Source organism: Hyla sarda, chromosome 6, assembly GCF_029499605.1.
Source record: "Hyla sarda isolate aHylSar1 chromosome 6, aHylSar1.hap1, whole genome shotgun sequence".
In the NCBI taxonomy this organism is placed as follows: Eukaryota; Metazoa; Chordata; class Amphibia; order Anura; family Hylidae; genus Hyla; species Hyla sarda.
The window spans coordinates 214,817,550-214,838,403 of NC_079194.1; positions in this window are offsets into that span (position 1 = coordinate 214,817,550).

Consider the following 20,854-nt stretch of genomic DNA (forward strand, 5'->3'; position numbering starts at 1 on the left):
ATTTTTTTTTTTACATATGCAAAAGTCGTGAAACACCTGTAGGGTATTAAGGTTCACTTTACCCCTTGTTATGTTCCCTGAGGGGTCTAGTTTCCAAAATGGTATGCCATGTTTTTTTTTTGCTGTCCTGGCACCATAGGGGCTTCCTAAAGGTGACTTGCCCCCCAAAAACCATTTGTCGCTCCTTCCCTTCTGAGCCCTCTACTGCGCCCGCCGAACAATTAACATAGACATATGAGGTATGTGCTTACTCGAGAGAAATTGGGTTTCAAATATAAGTAAAAATGTTCTCCTTTTTATCCCTTGCAAAAATTCAAAAATTGGGTCTACAAGAACATGTGAATGTAAAAAATGAAGATTTTGAATTTTCTCCTTCACTTTGCTGCTATTCCTGTGAAACACCTAAAGGGCTAATACACTTACTGAATATAATTTTGAATACTTTGGGGGGGTGTAGTTTTTATAATGGGGTCTTTTATGGGGTATTTCTAATATGAAGACCCTTCAAATCCACTTCAAACCTGAACTGGTCCATGAAAAATAGCGAGTTTGAAAATTTTGTGAAAAATTTTATGTGTAAAAACTCATAAATGTTATGATGCAATCATAAAGTAGACATATTGTATATGTGAACCCAAAAAAAATTATTTTGAATATCCATTTTCCTTACAAGCAGAGAGCTTCAAAGTTAGAAAAATGCAAAATTTTCATTTTTTTCATCAAATTTGGGGATTTTTCACCAAGAAAGGATGCAAGATACCACAAAATTTTACCACTAAGTTAAAGTAGAATATGTCACGAAAAAACAATCTCGGAATCAGAATGATAACTAAAAGCATCCCAGAGTTATTAATGTTTAAAGTGACAGTGGTCAGATGTGCAAAAAATGCTCTGGTCCTTAAGGTGAAAAAGGGCTCGGTCCTTAAGGGGTTAATAACCGCACAGCTACATCCCATATACCCTACTCTCTCAGGCTATCACATTATGTTTTAAGTTAATCCTCCATCCAAAGGTCCAAATTCGTTTTAGAATGTAATGCCACTCACAATCTGAAGACAGGTGTGGTGCTGCTGCTTTTTCTATTCCTGGATAGTTACCTTATTAACAGGGTGTGATATGGTTGGAAAACATAGGCAGGGTCAGGGATAAGTAGGTGGGGCCTGGCGGAAGTAGACTGCTTTGCTGGGAAGCTAGTAGTGAAGGTAGGTTTAGCCTGCCCTATGTTTAGTATCAGTAGTGTGGTTGTGTCATCATGGTGGTTGCTGTATTTATTTTACTTGGTAGGGTAATTTTGGGTTTGGTAGATATGCGGTCCTTTGAGTTTTTTTTCCCTAAGAACTGCCTCAGGGGGAGATTTATCAAGACCTGACCAGAAGAAAAATTGCCCAGTTGCCCATAGCAACCAATCAGATCACTTCTTTCATTTTGCAGAGGCCTTGTTAGAAATGAAAGAAGCGATCTGATTGGTTGCTATGGGCAACTCAGCAATTTTTCCTCTGGACAGGTTTTTAATAAATCTCCCCCTGAGTCTCCAGGATGGGTGTTTAACCTGTGCATTATGGGCTCCTCTGGATAGGTGCAGCATGGCTGGAGGGAGATTTATCAAAACCTGTCCAGAGGAAAAGTTGCTGAGTTGCCCATAGCAACCAATCAGATTGCTTCTTTCATTTTTCAGAGGCCTCTTCAAAAATTAAAGAAGCGATCTGATTGGTTGCTATGGGCAACTCAGCAACTTTTCCTCTGGACAGGTTTTGATAACTTTCCTTCATTGGCCAGTGCCCAGTGTTGAATTAGAGAGGCATCAACAGGAGAACCTTCAAGGACCCCTGATTCAGATTATTTCCTATGGGCCCTATAAAAGACAGTACTCTTAATACTATGTTATGTATGTGTTTATTGTACCATTTTTTATTTAGGTGGAAACAACAAGCTGGAACATTACAGGTCCTTTATATTTTAAACCTAGTAAACATATTTCAAGTAGTCTTCTGTCATCTTAATAGCTTAATACCAATTGTCCAGCATTTCCAGCAATTGAAGAAAATGTGTGATCCGTCACTGGTTATTACAAGAAGGAAGCTTTTAAGTGTTAAAGCACTTCACATGGGGATGGGGTCGATGTTCTACTAATGGCGTTCTGTCTTTTATGTATTTCCTCTAAAAATAAAACAGAATACAGAACACATTAATCCCATTATGCTGTTTACATGTGTAAATGTTTTTCATATTCTATTCAAATATTTGTATTAGTGGATTTTCAAAGATGACAACCAGTAATGGAAGCCATCCCTGTAGGGATTTTAATCCTGCTTTCCACCAACCCTGAATAGCATATAAAAGTGAATGATGCTGTGTTTGATCTTCTTTCTCTGCTCCTTTCCTCCTGTTCTGTGGGCCTATAGCTGCATCACATATAGTAGTTGAGGAGCAGCACATTGCCATCCATGGATATACCGCAGAATCAGACACAAGTGGGAAGAGAGATGATAAGAAAATCCTTATAATTCCACCATTATAATCAGAGACTTTCACGATGGGTCAAGTTTTAGATCGCAGGGGGTCTGAGCACTGGGCTCTCCCCCCGTGATCTCCTGTTTGGAGCCCTGGCTCTCCTTCACAAGGCATGTCACGACCCCTGCCCACAGCGGGGGCCACCACGCCCCTTCTGTATAGCTCTATGGGAGAGCCGGAGATTGCCGAAGGGCTCTCTCAAAGAGCTATATGGAGGGGGCGTGGTTGCCCCCGCTTCAGGTGGGGGTCGTGACATGCACTTTGAAGGAGAGTCGGGGCTCCAAACAGGGGATCGCGGGGGGCCCCAGTGCTCGGACCCCCCTGTTTTCTCCCATGATACTTGTCCTTTACAACTTTTGCTAATGAGCTGTGGTCTGTATGACTAATATATTACATTCATATCTCTAAACCTCTATTGTGCAAAGGTTATAGAGTTTCTCAAATGTTTTTACTTGATGTGAAATTTCAATCACTTCAAACTATTAGTTATTTTTTATTTCTCCAACGCCCAAAAAATGATATCCTTTTATAAAGATCTATTAAAGATCTATATGGACACCCAGGGCACTTTTTAGGGTTGGGTAAAAAAATTTCTGTGTATATTTCTGCAGTAGTTTGCTGTTGCATATTTTTCTAATTATTGAAGTCTATGGATAGCAAAATGAGTTGCAGAAAATAAGCTGCAAGATACGCAGCAAAATACAGCATGTGCTACTATACCAGTATAAAGAAACTAATCTCCTATCCGCAGGATAGTTTCAGATTGTGAGGGTTCCAACAGTTCGGACCCCCGGTGATCTCGACATGCCCCAGGTCTCCGCATGAATGCAGTGTATTGACCATGGCACAAAGCTGTGGCTGACACGCCTTCTCCATGCATCTCTATGGGAGAGCTGGATATACAGTATTCGTGTATCTCCGGCTCTCCCATAGAGATGCATGGCAGGGGCGTGTCGGCCACTGCCTCATCCTACGGTAATTCATGCAGAGTGCTGGGACACCGGGCAGGGGATCGCAATTCTGCAGCTAGGGGATATGTTTTTTTTTTTTTTATGTAAGAAACATCTGAAAATCTCATTTTTTTATTTTTCTTGCATGAAAAATCTTGTTTTTTTTATTGCCATTTGGAGCATTTTTTTCAGTTTTCAAAATGTTTTTGTTAGATGTCTTTTATCCATTTTCTTTTTATAGAAAATGCTATTATGCAGTTTGCAAATCAGATATGTTTTAGGGCAAAGGCAGTCTAAAACAGTGTGTGAAAACATTTTTGAGGTGTAAATGGATGAAAAAAGGACCCTGTACTTAATTTTGGGGTCATAAAATTATAGCTATAAAGTTATACGGAATGAATTACCAGCCCTTTTTCTGTTGAGTTTTTTAGAGCTCAATTCTTCAAAAGGCAGCACTTGGAATGTTATTTTTTTTTTCCAGCAATACAACACACATTTTACATAGTAAAATAGTTTGTAAGGCTAAAAAAAGACAAGAGTCCATTGAGTCCAACCCAGAACCCTACTGTATTGATCTAGAGGAAGGCAAAAAAAAAAACATTGCCTCATTGCCCCATGAAGAACAATTCCTTTCCAACTCCAATATTGCGATCAGGATAAATCCCTGGATCAACGTTCTATCTACATAAGTCTAGTATCCATAACCTGTAATATTATATTTTCCAAAAAAACATCCAGGCCCCCCTTGAATTGCTTATTGAGTCAGACGTCACTACATCACGTGGCAGAGAATTCCACAGTCTCACTGCTCTTACAGTAAAGAATCCCTTTCTGTGGTTATGGTGAAACCTTCGTTCCTTTAGACGTAGAGGATGCCCCCTTGCCATGGTTACATGCCTAGGTATAAAAAGATCACTAGTAAGATCTATGTACTGCTGTATCTTTTACTGCTGCAAAAAAGGCCCACAATTGTGTGTGTGAACATAGTCTATTATTGACAGTAGTTGAGACCAGTTTGGGCTTGATTCTTTCCCTTAGAATATACCTTCATAGACTTTAATTACATTATTTACCCCACCCTCAGACCTTTGGTTACCCCAGAACAGTTGTTTGGATCAACGCCATGGTCAATGATAATGACAATTTTAATTTAAAATATAACATGTCAAAACTTTTGATTAGTTGGAGTCTTAGTGCTAAGACCCCTACTGATCTATATATATATATATATATATATATATATATATATATATATATATATGAAAAGAGAGGGCCTGACCCACTGTGTGTGTATGTTCCAGCATCAAGTCCAAACGGCTAAAGATATTAACATGAAACTTGGCACACATGTTACTTATATGTCAACAACAAACATAGGATAGGTAATTTAACCCCATTTGCCAGGGTCAGGGTTTTTGTTTAAAGTCTCATGCAAATCAATGGGAAATGTATGTTCCCACATAACTAACTTCCGTATGGCTGGAGATATTTCAATACCTGGTACACATATTACGGGTTGAGATATGAGGTTGGGATAGGAGGTCGAGATAGGAGGTTGAGATAGGAGGTCGAGATAGGAGGGCGGGAAAGGAGGACGGCATAGGAGGTCGAGATTGGAGGTCAGGATAAGAGGTCGGGATAGGAGGCCGAGATAGGAGGTTGAGATAGGAGGTCGAGATAGGAGGTTGAGATAGGAGGTCGAGATAAGAGGTCAAAATAGGAGAACAGAAAAGGAGGACAGGATAGGAGGACGGGATAGGAGGTCGAGATAGGAGGTCAAGATAGGATGTCGAGATAGGAGGACGGGATAGGAGGATGGGATATGAGGTCGGGATAGGAGGTCGGTATAGGAGGTCGGGGTAGGAGGTCGGGATATGGGGTTGGGATATAACAACAATATATGAGAACGGGATATGAAGTCAAAAGCTTCCTCCTTTGTTGATTTTCCTCTCCAACAAGGATTAGGAAGGAAAAACCTGGCAACGTCGGGTACTCAGCTAGTGTGTATATATAACTGAAAGCTGCATGACTGTTTGCTTCTCTTCCTGACTTGCTGCCCGATCTGACTTATTGCAGGAGATGGGCTCCATGAAAGTCTACAGACTGATCAAAACTTTTAATATGCCTGTGTTACTTTCATTCTCAAAAGGACAAGCTTTAATCCACATCCTTCTGCCTTCTATGTTACTAGTTTAAAACATGACAATAGCCATTAAAGTTAATCTTACACCTGCACTCGCGTCATATCGGGTCGGTCCCGGCATGTATCTGAAGCTGGGACCCGGGGCTAATAGCGCGCGGCAACGATCGCGGTGCCGCGCGCTATTAACCCTTTAGACGCAGCGTTCACAGTTGACTGCTGCGTCTAAAACGAAAGTGAAAGCTGCCCGGCTGTTCAGCAGGGGCTGATCAGGACCACCGCAGTGAAAATGCGGTGTCTCGATCAGCTGGGACACGAGCGGAGGTCCTCTTACCTTCCTCCGGCGTGTCCCTTCGGCGATTGATTGCTCCAAGCCTGAGATGCAGGTTCGAGCAATCGACCGCCGATAACACTGATCACTGTAAAGCTATGGCTTTGCAGTGAACAGGGTATAAGATCAGCGTGTGCAGTGTTATAGGTCCCTAGTGCTGGCAATCAGTGTGTGCAGTGTTATAGGTCCCTATGGGGGCTATAACACTGCAAAAAAAAAGTGTAAAAAAAAAGTTAATAAATGTCATTTAACCCTTTCCCTAATAAAAGTTTGAATCCTCCCCTTTTCCCATAAAAAAAAAAACATGTAAATAAAAATAAATATAAACATATGTGGTATCGCCGCGTGCATAAATGTTTGAACTTTAAAAATATATAATTAATTTAACCGCACGGTCAATGGCGTACACGCAAAAAAAATTCAAAAGTCCACAATAACATATTTTTGGTCACTTTTTATATCATGAAAAAATGAATAAAAAGCGATCAAAAAAGGCCAATCAATACAAAAATTGTACCATTGAAAACTTCAGATCACGGCGCAAAAATTAGCCCTCATACCGCCCCATAAGTGGTAAAATAAAAAGTTATAGGGGTCAGAAGATGACAATTTTAAACATTCATTTTCCTGCATGTAGTTATGACAAAATCAAACCTATATAAGTAGGGCATCATTTTAATCATATGGACCCACAGAATAAAGATAAGGTGTCATTTTTACCGAAAAATTTACTGCGTAGAAATGGAAGCCCCCAAAATTTACAAAATTTCGTTTTTTCTTCAATTTAGTCGCACAATGATTTTTTTTTCCGTTTCGCCGTAGATTTTTGGGTAAAATGACATGTCACTGCAAAGTTGAATTGGTGGCGCAAAAATTAAGCCATCACATGGATTTTTAGGTGTAAAATTGAAAGGGTTATGATTTTTAAAAGGTAAGGAGGAAAAAACGAAAATGCAAAAACGGAAAAACCCGTGGTCCATAAGGGGTTAATAAGGTATTGCAGGAGTTATTGCTCTTTACTTTTCTAGATGCATTGCTCGCCACACTCCCCTTTCTCCTCCATATTTCCTACTCTGGTCAGCCCTCATAATAAATATACAGACTATTCACACTCATGTTGCTAGGACATGGGAGTCTTTGCTTTTCTCTGAGCAGGCACCAAACTCTCACCTTCTAGCGACATAAGAGGGAATATTTTGCATATTCTTTATGGGGGTGGGAAGAGCGGGGAATGGGAGGGCGCAGCGAGTCGACTCCTCACCTCCATTGCACATTGCTACATTGCGAATGCAATCATCAATATAAACCATAACCCAGTATATTGGGTTTAGTGCAGGTGGACAGCCTGTCAGTTTCCCTTTAAACTAAGATCAAATGTATTTATTTGGAGAAACGTGTCTTGATTTTTACTGTTATTTCATTCATTTATGTTAATATAAGACTGTGATCTCTTTCTGTATTTTTATATGTCTAAATATTTTCAGCACAATTCTAATACTTTGTTTATGTTTAATTTCTGTTCAGGATAATTTGAATACAAAAAAAAAAAAGAAAAAAAAGAAAAAAAGAAGTCATGTAGATAATACAATATTTGTTAGCTTAATAAAATATTATAATTCTAATATTGTAAAAACAGATCTTTGTAACTGTGACAACATTCCCACTGTCACAATGAGGGTTGTTTATGACGCTCAATGACTAATCTCTGATCACAGTGGTAAACAAAAGAAGAATGAAAGGAAAGGCCTGGATGGAGATGGTACCATTCATGTACCATGCAGTGACGTTATTGCTGGTTCTACAACAATGCCTATGAATAAATCAGTTGTCTGTTTATTCATTCTCTTCTTATGACATGCAGCCTCCTTGGTGTGATCCTGCTGTCATGTATCTGTCTGTTGAAGGAGCTTTTCATTATCTTGGCAGACCAATGTCCCTCCACCCATTGCTTCTCACATGTTATAAGCCAATGTTTTGTGCATGATTAAAAGTCCAACAGCACTAATGGGACCAATGGATATTTACGTACAGATACATAAAACAAATTATGTAGGCCATGGCACCTTGCATATTGAGAGTAAAAAAAAAGAAGGGCCCAATACTTGTTTTCTTTTTCCTGGACCTTGAATAGAAGGGCTTTGGGATATGACCCTAGGGGGAGTTCCCTCTTCACTTGTTTCACATTAGTAGTTTGTAGTACCTTTAGGAAGGAGATACTTTGCATAGGTATACACCTATGGTATATAACTCAATATTTATTATTTATATCTTTGTAATAAAAATATTAATTTGAAAACTCATTTAGGATGATGCCATGTGCTACAAGAAACAAACATAGGCTATTTTAAGGAGTAGTCCATTGCTGAAAAACATATCCCCTGTCCTAAGGATAGGGAATAAGTTTCAGATCGGGGGGGTCCGGCAGCCCGCGGGAGGGGGGCTTATTGACCACTGCACGAAGTGGCGGTTGACACGCCCCCTCAATACAACTCTATGGCAGAGCCGGAGGGGATACGTTTTTCAGCACTGGACTACTCCTTTAAAGGTTATGGACATCTTTGAATAGACACCATTATTTGCTCAGTTTCTCTTCTGCAGCCTGCATGTTTTTATTTTTTATATCATTTTAATACATTTTTCATATTAAATAAACAACATAACACAGGGATTTGACCAGACATATGACAGTGATAAAATGTGATAAAAAATAAATAAATTCTATAAAAAAATTGGACAGGATCAAACATATCCTCTAAAGTGCCACAGAAATATTCCCCAACCACCCCTGCTCATATTTTCCCCCACTGAAAACTCCAGCCTAAGCCTTACCATAACATATTAGGCTAATAGGTCACAAAACATGGATTAAAGTCCCACAGGATAAATAGAGCCCAATGGGGCGTGCATGGCTATAGTTGGCCACTAAATTTGCAATCTACACAATGAACCCATCAGCGCCCTCTGTAAATGCCACATAGAGACCTTAAAAGGGGTCACCACTCGAGTTAGCTCCTCATCCATCAAAAAGATCTTAATGAAGGTCCTCCACTTTTTGAAAAAGGATTTGGTGGATTTTTATTCCGTCCTCCCCACCTCCAACTGATCCAGAAACAAATATTGTTTCACCTGTCAGAGCACTTCATCCACAGTTCAGCATGTCAGGCACCAGCCAATGTGCCAATAGGCATCTCTTTGCCACTAGGAGAAGGGTGTGAACCAACAAAGGCAAAGTGGAGTCGTGCTCCGGTATGTGAAATTATATCAGAAGCAGATTAATTTGCAGCTTAATCCCTTATTTGCGGTCCAAGCAAGTGAAGAGGGAGACCCAAAAATCTCGGGTTTGGGGGCAAGAAACCAAGCCAAGCAGCAAGTCTCAAATGGCAGTTCAGGCAAGCCTCAATGTGATCTAGGTGCGGTGGCCCAGTATAGGAGTTTCACCCCTGTACCCTTGCTGCGCTGTCAGGCAGACTCCATTCAGTGACCCCTGGGCCCCCCTTCACCTATGTGCCCTAACTAGTTAAGTAGTGCCTGTGATCTGTATTGTAATGTACATATATTGTTATATACCTTTAAGTAATGTTGCAATGTGTTGTAACCAAGGAAGGTACCAGTGACCATGTGACCTACAGAATGACCTATGGGACCCCTCCAGAGTCTCCCCCATATAAGGCCTGGGAGGAGCTCAGTCTATTTTCCTGCTTACCTGTTGCAGTGAGGTCAAGTCCTGAGAGAGTGTCTGGTGTCCTGAGGGGGCCTAAGTCTACCACGCAGCCACACATCCACAAGTCCACTACCCCCAGGTGGAAGTCAAAACCTGGTGAAGTCTGTCTAGTCAGTCTCAGTCAAGTCGGTCAAGATAAATCTGTGTCAAGTCAGTGTGGCCCTGCATCAATTTGTCCAAGTCCACTACAAGTCCCAGCAAGCCCTGAGGTCTCAGAAGTCACTGGTCACCCCCTTGGGTCTAGCCAAACTGTTAGGCTGTTATACGTGTCTGACTCAGTAAAGCTGCCATTCTTCTGTAACTTAGCGTCAGAGTCATTATTTGCCCCCCCGAGCCTAGCCCAGGATCCAGCAGTATACCTTCGGGTGGTGTAGAGGTAAAACCACACCCTGGCATCATGAACACAGGGGGTAAATGCCATCTGCCCCTAGGGTAATAACATCTGCCCTCATCGCACCCTTGCCACAACTTTTGGTGTTGTACGAACAGGATATGGGTGTGCACCTTTTGCAAAAAGTACCCCCCCAGTCTGAATTGTGTCCAGTATTGCAGAGTGTGCGATAAAAACTGCCCCAGAAAGTGTACAGGACTTCCAGCTGGTGGCCATTGTCCGGAATTCCTGTATAAAAGACACAGTGCCGCTGGATCTCTTCAGTTTGCTGGAAGTCTTTGAGGTGAGCAACATGACGGAGCAAGCAAGCACGAGGTCGGAGAGTCCCAAGATGGCGCCGAAGGCCTGGAAAGTCGCGGCGGAAATACATGTTTCTAGAGCCAGTGGATCATTTGCAGAAAATCTCCATCGGGGCCGAGGAGGCCTATCTCAAAGTCCCGCAGCCCGAGGATGATGGAGAGTGGCTAGCAACTCTGGCGGGAGGAACGCCGGCATCTTCCAGAGGAGCTTCACTGGTGAGGCTATCCCCTCACCACCGGACCTGGGGATCCTGAGCGGAGATCTCTACAGAGGAGTCAGAAGTGAGTACCCAGGCTGAGGCCGCTTTCTCTACCCCTCTTTCTACCCCCAGCCCCGAGCAAACTCCCCAGGTCCAGAAGTCTGCAGCAAGCCCCTTGTCACCACCACTGCCCCATCTGGTGACGAGCCTGGTCTGATCAAATACATGAGAGAGCACCTTCTACCCTTGTCAGATAAGCCCCATCCCCCAGTTATGATGGCCCAGTTCGAGAGGGCTAAGCGAGAAGCCCCGGTGGCCAAAATAGTGGAGGAGGTGTGGGCACAAAAGAGGAAAGAGTATGGGCCGATACCGTTTGAAGTGCGTCAAGCACAGCAGCTGGTCACTAAAACCCTTGCGGCCCTGTACATCAGGATGCTAGACCACCCTACCGAGAGGGAGAGCCACCCCTGGAAAGGCGCAGAGCTACAGTCGTGAAGTTTGACAAAATGCGGGGGTTGGACTGTCGTCATGGAGGGACCATCCTGGTGAACTGACGTGCAACCCATATGCATTCTCTGGAGAGTGGGGAGATTGTGGAATACACTCCAGTTCAAAGCATGAGAGGAGAGTGGGCGGCAACGGTGACCCATCCGAAGAACCCCATGCAGATTCCCTTTGCATATTTTCCATTGGATGACTGGGACGCAGATCCCTTCGGTTTATTGGCTCCCAAAACCAAAGAGCCTTGTCAAGAAGAAGGGGAAACCTATTTGCCCGAGGTGCCTGTCATGGCACCAAAGTACCTACACAAGTCGTCTGCGGATGTGCCCAGGAGGTTTGGCCTAACCACGGGGCACCAACTAAAATGCCACGGCCTACTCCTGCTGAGGAGGAGGTTTTTGCTGACCCAGCAGGCACCAACATCTATTCCCTCAGTGGTGCAAGCTGCTGCTGTACAAATGGTGGTTACCATTAGTGCCACCATCACTGAGTGTCACGCACCTGAATGCGGGTGGCCTGGAACAGGATGTGGATCCTCTACCTGTGTGGCTGATGACTCGGACCGTATAGGGGAGCGGAGTCTAAGGTGCAGCTGGTCTTCACCAGAGCCTGCCGCAAAGCAGGATGGATTTGCTGAGGCAGGCGACACCCAGGTCGGCTCGACCACACAGATAACTGGGCAAGGCGGGTTACCAGGGGATGAGGCAGAGGTGTAGTCAACTTAGCAGAAGGTCTAGGCAGGCGGCAAAGGTTCGGAGTCAAAAACGTAGCAGGAAGGTCTGGAACACGGATAGGCTAAACAGGCAATAGGAACACTTTCTCTTAGGCAATGAGCTCCGGCAGGGGGGTGTAGGAGGTGCAGGAACTTATAATGTGGTGTCAGGTGCAAAGACTAATTATGGGTGCACTGGCCCTTTAAACTTCAGAGCTACGCTGCGCGTGCACCCTAGGAGACGGGGACGAGCGCTGCAGAGCTAAGTTAGAACCAATAGAGTGGGGTAAGTAACGGGCTGGGATTCGCATGCGGGCGCATCCCGCAATGCGAATCCCAGCCCCGCCGACAGACGGGGACCCCGGGACACTGCGCTCACTGCCGGAGCTTGCGGCCAGAGCGCAGTGCATGACACTGAGTCTACCCTGACCACGGTAAATTGGAATACACAAGTTAGTCCTTTGGAGGGGGCACAGTCCCGTGCTCGCTGTTATATGTCCCAGCCTAGGAAGCAGTCTGATAGGCGGGGCTGGGATGGAAAATTTCCTGGCTGACATTCCTGTGTGATCATTTTGTTGTCCACTATTCAGCTAGCTTTTTGCTCCACAGGAAGTTCTTTTCTTTTTGAATTTATTTTCTGTTTGACCACAGTGCTCTCTGCTGACACTTCTGTCCATTCTAGGAACTGTCTAGAGTAGGAGCAAATCCCCATAGCAAACCTATCCTGCTCTGGACAGTTCCTGACATGGACAGATGTGTCAGCAGAGATCACTGTGGTCAGACAGAAAGGAAATCCAAAAAGAAAATAACTTCCTGTGGAGCAAAAAGCAGCTGATAAGTACTGAAAGGATTAAGATTTTTAAATAGAAGCAATTTACCGATCTGTTTAACTTTCTGTCACCAGTTGATTTAAAAAAATATATATATATATGTTTTCCAGAGGAGTATCCCTTTAAGGCACATTGTAATAAAGTGTATATAACATGTTCATATAAATCGTCTAAAGTGCTTAATGTCTTTTTTTACCCAAATTATTTGTCCATAGTATACTAATGCCTAGTTAGTATAGCATAATTAACTCTGATGTCATTTCATGTACAGTTAGTCGGTAATGTACATAGCATCTTATGTATATAAATAGTTAAATGTCATATAACTAGTCAGGACTGTAACTAACCAGTTTATATTATCAGTCCGCCATAGTCATCAAATGTCATATCAATTGTCTAATGCCTAATTATTTTCCTGTCCATCGTGTACAGGGTTCTCTTGTGGCCAGAGAGTTCTTCTGGAGGTCTAAGTAAACACGTGCAGTGACAGAGCTACTGTGTATAGGTAATATTGTCACATGTTGTCATATTTTTTGCTATTTTAACACTAATAGGTTGCATATATTTATACTTTCTGACCACATAGTTTATGAAACTTGTACTTACCCCCCCCCCCCCCAAATGACCCCGCTTTAAAAACTAGACCCCTCAAGGTATCCGCTAGTGGGTACAGTGAGTATTTTAACACCATAGTTTTTTGTCAGGAATTATTACAAAGTATAAAAAATTCGAAATTTGCTTTTTTTTCACAAATGCATAATTTGTGGGGCATATTTTTTGTACATTGCTTCTGTTATTGAAAGAAATTCACCCTATATTTTATTGAGCTGCTCAGCCAGTGTTTGGAAATACCCCCACTTAGGCCATATTTGGTTCCCTGGCCGCATGGTAGGACCCAGTAGGAGAGGAGCGCCATTTGGCTTTCAGGGCATCATTTTAGGTCAAATGGATTATAGGCCGCACTTCATGCCTGCAAAGGGTTTTAGCTGCCAGAACCATACAGAATCCCCACAAGTGACCCCATTTTGGAAACTACACCCCCGAAAGTATTCACCTAGACCTAAAGAGAGTACTTTGAGTCCCTTTTGTGTGGCTGGAATGGTTACAAAGTCAGTGGAAAATTTTTAATTTTCTTTTATTTTTCCAAATGTATCATTTGTGGGACACATTTTTTGTACATTGCATCTGAAAGATAGAAAATGCGCTCCATATTTTATTACGCTGTTTATCCCGTGTTCGGTAATACTCTCGCTTAGGCCATATCTGGTTGCATGGCCACATGGTGGAACCCAAAAAGAGAGAAAAAAAAGAAAAAAAGCTTGCCAGCGGAGTTCCCCTTTTAAGCAGTGGTCCCCAACCAGGGTGCCTCCAGCTGTTGCAAAACATACGGACTGATATATTTCAGCCCTTTGAATACTGTAGTAGTTAGTTGCTTGAAGGAACTTAAGTTTTATTCTGGAGTACCCCTTTTAACCAGCGGTTCCCTCCCAACCAGGGTGCCTCCAGCTGTTGCAAGACACACGGACTGATATCTTTCAGCCCTAAAAAGGGCTTTTTTGGGTGCTGTCCTTAAAGCAGATGTTACACTAGTGCTTTAGGAGTAAAGTGGACCCTGAATACACCACCTAGCAGCAACCTAGCTATCGCTTTCCCTATACAGCAGGAGCTGCTTCTCTGACCCTCCACTTCCTAAGCCTGCAGCATGCTGAATGAGGGTAAAGTGGCGTCCAAGCAAGAGGTAGGAGGGTCTGGAAGGGAGGGACTGCTGCTGATTGGCTGTAATGTGTCTGCTGACTCTGACACACAGGGTCAAAGTTTATCGCAATGTTAAAGTATAGGGGGCGGATCGAACTTCACATATGTTCGCCCGGTGAGGCAAAAGCGCACATGCTAAATTCGCCGGCGAACAATTCGCTACATCTCTAGTAAGGACTTGTTTTATCTGTATTAGCTATCTGCTTATTTTCTCTAATCCTCACTTTTTCCTATTTTTAAATACATTTTGGGGCTTCAGAACCAATAAGCAAATTCCAACATGGTCTCAACATACAATGGTTTCAACATACGTCCTGGAACCAATTGATATTGTAACTTGGGGGGGGGCAGTGTTCTGCCATAGAGTGTACAATGTAATCTCTGTTTACATCCCACTAAACATATCAGTAGGTCCCCATTTCCCTAGCATGTGAGCTGGCATACTTTTCTTTTACTGTATAAATATTATAATAGACCACAATATAAATGAAAAAGTCCCGGACCATGTAGTAAAGCTTTTAACAGTAGTTGGCTTTTGGTGACATATGTCACTAAATGCATATAGAGTGTCATTTATTGCAGCTTTTTTGCTGGCATGCGTCAGTAAATTCTCCCAGTGTATAGATCTAATAGAAGGCTTTAACACAGTGTCAATGGAGCTTTGCCAAACACAACAGTACTTGTAACACCATACCAGGTTTTTCCACAAGACAGTTTCTTAAAACTACCATACAATTCCTAATTCCTACAGTCCCAATATTAAATATTATCCTTCTGGATGTCTGGTTCTATTTGTTAAATCAGTGATGTCAGCAAACACAGAGTTTAGTATGTTATTCTTAAATAATTGTTGTTTTTTTCACCAGATCACCACTTTTGCTTATTTATGACTTGTCGGACATCCTTCCCCTCCACTGTCAGTATGGTGCCAATTGGCTTGGAGCTACAGACTTGAGTAATCTCACAAACAACTGGTCTCTACCTAACAGCTAAAGTCTTAAATGTATTCAGGTAACACGTACCTAGCAACTAATCTTTTGTGGGCACAGAAATGACAAAGATGCTTGACTGCACATAAACCAAATATCTACACAGTACAGTATTTCTTACTGCTTTTATAATCAGATTAGGGGATCCTCCAGCACATTAGGGACCTTTCAATAAGGTAGGAGCATGACTAGTTGAGGAATATATAATCTATTTTGTCCTACCTTTTACGTCCAGACATAAATTCTTGGTGTAAATTTTGTAATGTCTGTGTTCGGCCCATGCAAGCCCAGTCTACAGTGTTGACATCCAAAGATGACAGTTTTTATAGACAGCCACTAGAACGTATAAGATATATATAAAAAATGATGCTATAATATATTGTTATGGCTATATTGGTCTAATTGGACTTGCAGACACATTTCTCTTTATCAGAACTGACAATGTTTCCTCTGGAAAATGTATCATAGAACCACAGAAAAATGATAACATTTTAGAGGCCTTCTATATTTTTTGTTACTGTCTGTGAGATAGGGACCACAAGTTTTCCCGGTTTTACATTATTATGAAGAAATTTTGTATTTTTTGTTGTCATTGAAAATTGAATATAACTCTTCATTTTTCTTCATTTTTCTTCCATCCTTTCTGGAGTATGACCTAAGCAGTGGCAGACCCGGGGGGCAACGGGGCAATTGCCCCCTCCCCCCCCCCCCGAGATTTCTGCCCCTACCGTACTATAGCATGGTGGAGCTGTCAGCTCCCGCTCCACAACTCCCTCACCTTTCTCACACGCTGTTCCATTTTTGCAGCGTGTAAGCCGTGGGGACACCATCCACTGCAGGCCAGTGCCGGGAGATCACGTCCCCGTGGCTAACACTCTGCAAGAATGGAGCAGCGTGTGAGAAGGGTGACAGCTGGAGAGAGCTGCTCAGGTGCTGTATGGTACCGTACAGGGTAATTATTAAAACTAAAACTCGGGTGGGGATGGGGCGATGCACAGAAAAGCGCACATTATAAGTGAGGGGCACATAACAGGGGGGGCATTATAAGTCAGGGGCACATGTCAGGGGGCGTTATATGTGAGGTGTACATGACAGGGGGCATTGTAAGTGAGGGGCAAATGTCAGGGGGGCATCATATGTGAGTGGCACATGACAGGGGGGCCCCTGTCATGTGCGCCCCAGATATAATGCCCCACCATACATTTGCCCCTCACTTATAATGCCCCCCTTTCATGTGCACCTTACATATAATATAATAACAGGGCATCACATATAATGCCCCCTGTGCTGTGCCCATCACATGTAATGCCCCATGTCCTGTGCCCCTCACATATAATGCCCCCTGAGGGGCAGGATAGGGGGTATTATATGTGAGGGGAACATGACGGGGGCATTGTATGTGAGGGGCACAGCACAGGGGGTATTATATGCTAGGGGCACAGGACAGAGGGCATTATTATTATTTGGGGGGTACAGGAAGGGTCATAATTATTATATGTGGGGGCACAGGATGTGGCATTGTTATTATATATGAGGGGCACAGAGTGTTTTGCATTCCAGATGTATAGTGCATATTATAAGGATATATTAAGAGGGTTCATTGTGTAGCAGTATTATATTCAGAGGGTGCAGTGTGTGGTAGTATTATATTCAGAGGCTATAGTGTGTGGCAGTAGTATATTCAGAAGGTATGGTGTGGTGGTTTTATATTCAGAGGGTACAGTGTGTTGTAGTATTTTTTGAGTGTGTACAGTGTGTCAGAATTATATTCAGAGGGTGTGTGCCAGTATTATACTCACAGTAATACTGGCAGTAGTATATTCAAAGGATACAGTGTTTGGCAGTATTATAATAATTATTGTTTTCATTTAGAGGATCAGAATCTGCTGACATAGTGAGTTGCCATCTCGGCGTAAAGTTCTGCAGAGAGAACATTTAGCTGGACCCGGCGACATGTACATCTAAATTAGATAAGTAAAGACTATAGAGAAGACGTCACCTATAATTGGGGATTTTCCTACCTTTAGTGACGGAAAATATAGATTTTATTGAAGACAGGAGGCGACATTATGCTTTTCTTTCTTTACTTAAATTTATAACAGTAAACAAAGAGTTAATATATGGTAATCAGAAAAAAGTTTTAACAAATCATAGGAACACTAGTATGGATAATGGTACAGTACAATTAGATATAGCAGTCTCTCAGGCAAAAACCATTCCTCTCTCTTTTCTGGAATATAATAAAGTATAGATAACACCAAAAACAACAAGGGCCGTATAACGGGATGACCAGAATGGATGAACAAAGGTAGGAAAATACCCAATTTTATTTTATTATAGTATTTTATAATATATATGATTATTGAATTAAATTCATAGATACATGTGAATGAGGTCTAAAATAAAAGGTTTTAAAAGTAGATTCAGAAGACGATTTAGCGACCTTAAAGGAGTAGTCCAGTGGTGATTCAGTGGTGAGCAACTTATCCCCTATCCTAAGGATAGGGGATAAGTTGCAGATCGCGGGGGGTCCGACCGCTGGGGCCCCCTGCGATCTCCTGTACGGAGCCCCGACAGCCCGCTGGAAGGGGGCGTGTTGACCTCCGCACGAGGCGGCGGCCGACACGCCCCCTCAATACAACTCTATGGCAGAGCCGAAGCGCTGCCTTCGGCAATCTCCGGCTCTGCCATAGAGATGTATTGAGGGGGCGTGTCGGCCGCCGCCTCGTGCGGGGGTCGACACCTGCTATCTCAGCGGAGAGCCGGGGCCCCGTACAGAGAGATCGCAGGGGGCCCCAGCGGTCGGACCCCCCGCGATCTCAAACTTATCCCCTATCCTTAGGATAGGGGATAAGTTTTTCACCATTGGACTACCCCTTTAAGAATCTCTGCCAAAGATCATCCTGATTGACTAACTTTGGTGGACATGGCACTTCTAGTAGAATGGGCACCAAATATAGAAGTTTTTATACCTGCTAAGGACATGGTTTGTCTAATCTATCTTGCTAGAGTGGGAGAAGACACAGGGAGGTGAGGTTTACAAAAAGAGATAAGTAATAAGAGTTTCCGTTTTTTGTTCATAAGATTTTAAACAACGAACATCACATAGATTCTCTTGATGAGGATAAGAAGGGTAAAATACAGAGCCAATATTAGTTTTGGTACGTCTACATATGTGAAATATAACTCCTTGGGGAGAGAACTGTCTTCGAGATATGTCTAGGGCAGGAACATCTGAAACTCTTTTAACCCCGGACACAGCCCATTTTGACCTTAAGGACCAGGCCAATTTTATTTTTGCATTTTCCTTTTTTCCTCCTCGTCTTCTAAAAATCGTAACTCTTTTATATTTTCATCCACAGACTAGTATGAGGGCTTGTTTTTTGCGTGACCAGTTGTCCTGCGTAATGACATCACACATTTTACCATAAAATGTATGGCGCAACCCAAAAAATACTATTTGTGTGGGGAAATTAAAAAGAAAACCGCAATTTAGCAAATTTTGGAAGGTTTTTTTTTCTCGCCGTACAATTTATGGTAAAAATGACATGTGTTCTTTATTCTGTGGGTCAATATGATTAAAATGATATCCATGATTATATACTTTTTTATTATTGTTGCGCTTAAAAAAAATTGCAAACTTTTTAACCAAATTAGCATGTTTAAAATCCTTCAATTTTGACGACCTATAACTTTTTCATTTTTCCGTATAAGCAGTGATATGAGGGCCCATTTTTTGCGCCATGATCTGTACTTTTTATTGATACCAGATTTGTGTTTATAAAACTTTTATAAATTTTTTTTATTTTTATAAAATGTGACAAAAAAGTAGCAATTTAGCATTTTTTTTTATTTTTACGTTCACGCCGTTCACCGTACAGGATAAACAACACATTTTAATAGTTCAGACATTTACGCATGCGACGATACCAAATATGTGTATTCATTATTATTTTTTTTTTTTACACTTTATGGGGGTAAAATAGGATAAAAGGACTTTTTACATTTTTATTGGGGGAGGGGATTTTTCACATTCTTTTTGACTTTTTTTTATTTTTTTTTACTTTTTTTACTTTCATTTTTACACTTAATAGTCTCCATATGGAACTATCTATAGCAATCCTTTGATTGCTAATACTGTGCAGTGCTATGTATAGGACACAGCACTGCTCAGTATTATCGGTGATCTTCTGCTTGTTACGCCGAGCGCTCCGGGTCCCCGCTCCTCCCCGGAGCGCTCGCTTCACTCTCCCCGCGGCAGCGCTCCGGTCACGTCCTCTGACCCGGGGCGCTGCGATTCCGCTGCCAGCCGGGATGCGATTCGCGATGCGGGTTGCGCCCGCTCGCGATGCGCACCCCGGCTCCCCTACCTGACTCGCTCTCCGTCTGTTCTGTCCCGGCGCGCGCGGCCCCGCTCCCTAGGGCGCGCGCGCGCCGGGTCTCTGCGATTTAAAGGGCCACTGCGCCGCTGATTGGCGCAGTGGTTCCAATCAGTGTGTTCACCTGTGCACTTCCCTATATCACCTCACTTCCCCTGCACTCCCTTGCCGGATCTTGTTGCCTTAGTGCCAGTGAAAGCGTTCCTTGTGTGTTCCTTGCCTGTGTTTCCAGACCTTCTGCCGTTGCCCCTGACTACGATCCTTGCTGCCTGCCCCGACCTTCTGCTACGTCCGACCTTGCTTTTGCCTACTCCCTTGTACCGCGCCTATCTTCAGCAGCCAGAGAGGTGAGCCGTTGCTAGTGGATACGACCTGGTCACTACCGCCGCAGCAAGACCATCCCGCTTTGCGGCGGGCTCTGGTGAAAACCAGTAGTGGCTTAGAACCGGTCCACTAGCACGGTCCACGCCAATCCCTCTCTGGCACAGAGGATCCACTACCTGCCAGCCGGCATCGTGACAGTAGATCCGGCCATGGATCCCGCTGAAGTTCCTCTGCCAGTTGTCGCTGACCTCACCACGGTGGTCGCCCAGCAGTCACAACAGATAGCGCAACAAGGCCAACAGCTGTCTCAACTGACCGTTATGCTACAACAGTTACTACCACAGCTTCAGCAGTCATCTCCTCCGCCAGCTCCTGCACCTCCTCCGCAGCGAGTGGCCGCTCCTGGGATACGCTTATCCTTGCCGGATAAATTTGATGGGGACTCTAAGTTTTGCCGTGGCTTTCTTTCCCAATGTTCCCTGCATCTGGAGATGATGTCGGACCTGTTTCCCACTGAAAGGTCTAAGGTGGCTTTCGTAGTCAGCCTTCTGTCCGGAAAAGCCCTGTCATGGGCCACACCGCTCTGGGACCGCAATGACCCCGTCACTGCCTCGGTACACTCCTTCTTCTCGGAAATCCGAAGTGTCTTTGAGGAACCTGCCCGAGCCTCTTCTGCTGAGACTGCCCTGTTGAACCTGGTCCAGGGTAATTCTTCCGTTGGCGAGTATGCCGTACAATTCCGTACTCTTGCTTCAGAATTGTCCTGGAATAATGAGGCCCTCTGCGCGACCTTCAAAAAAGGCCTATCCAGCAACATTAAA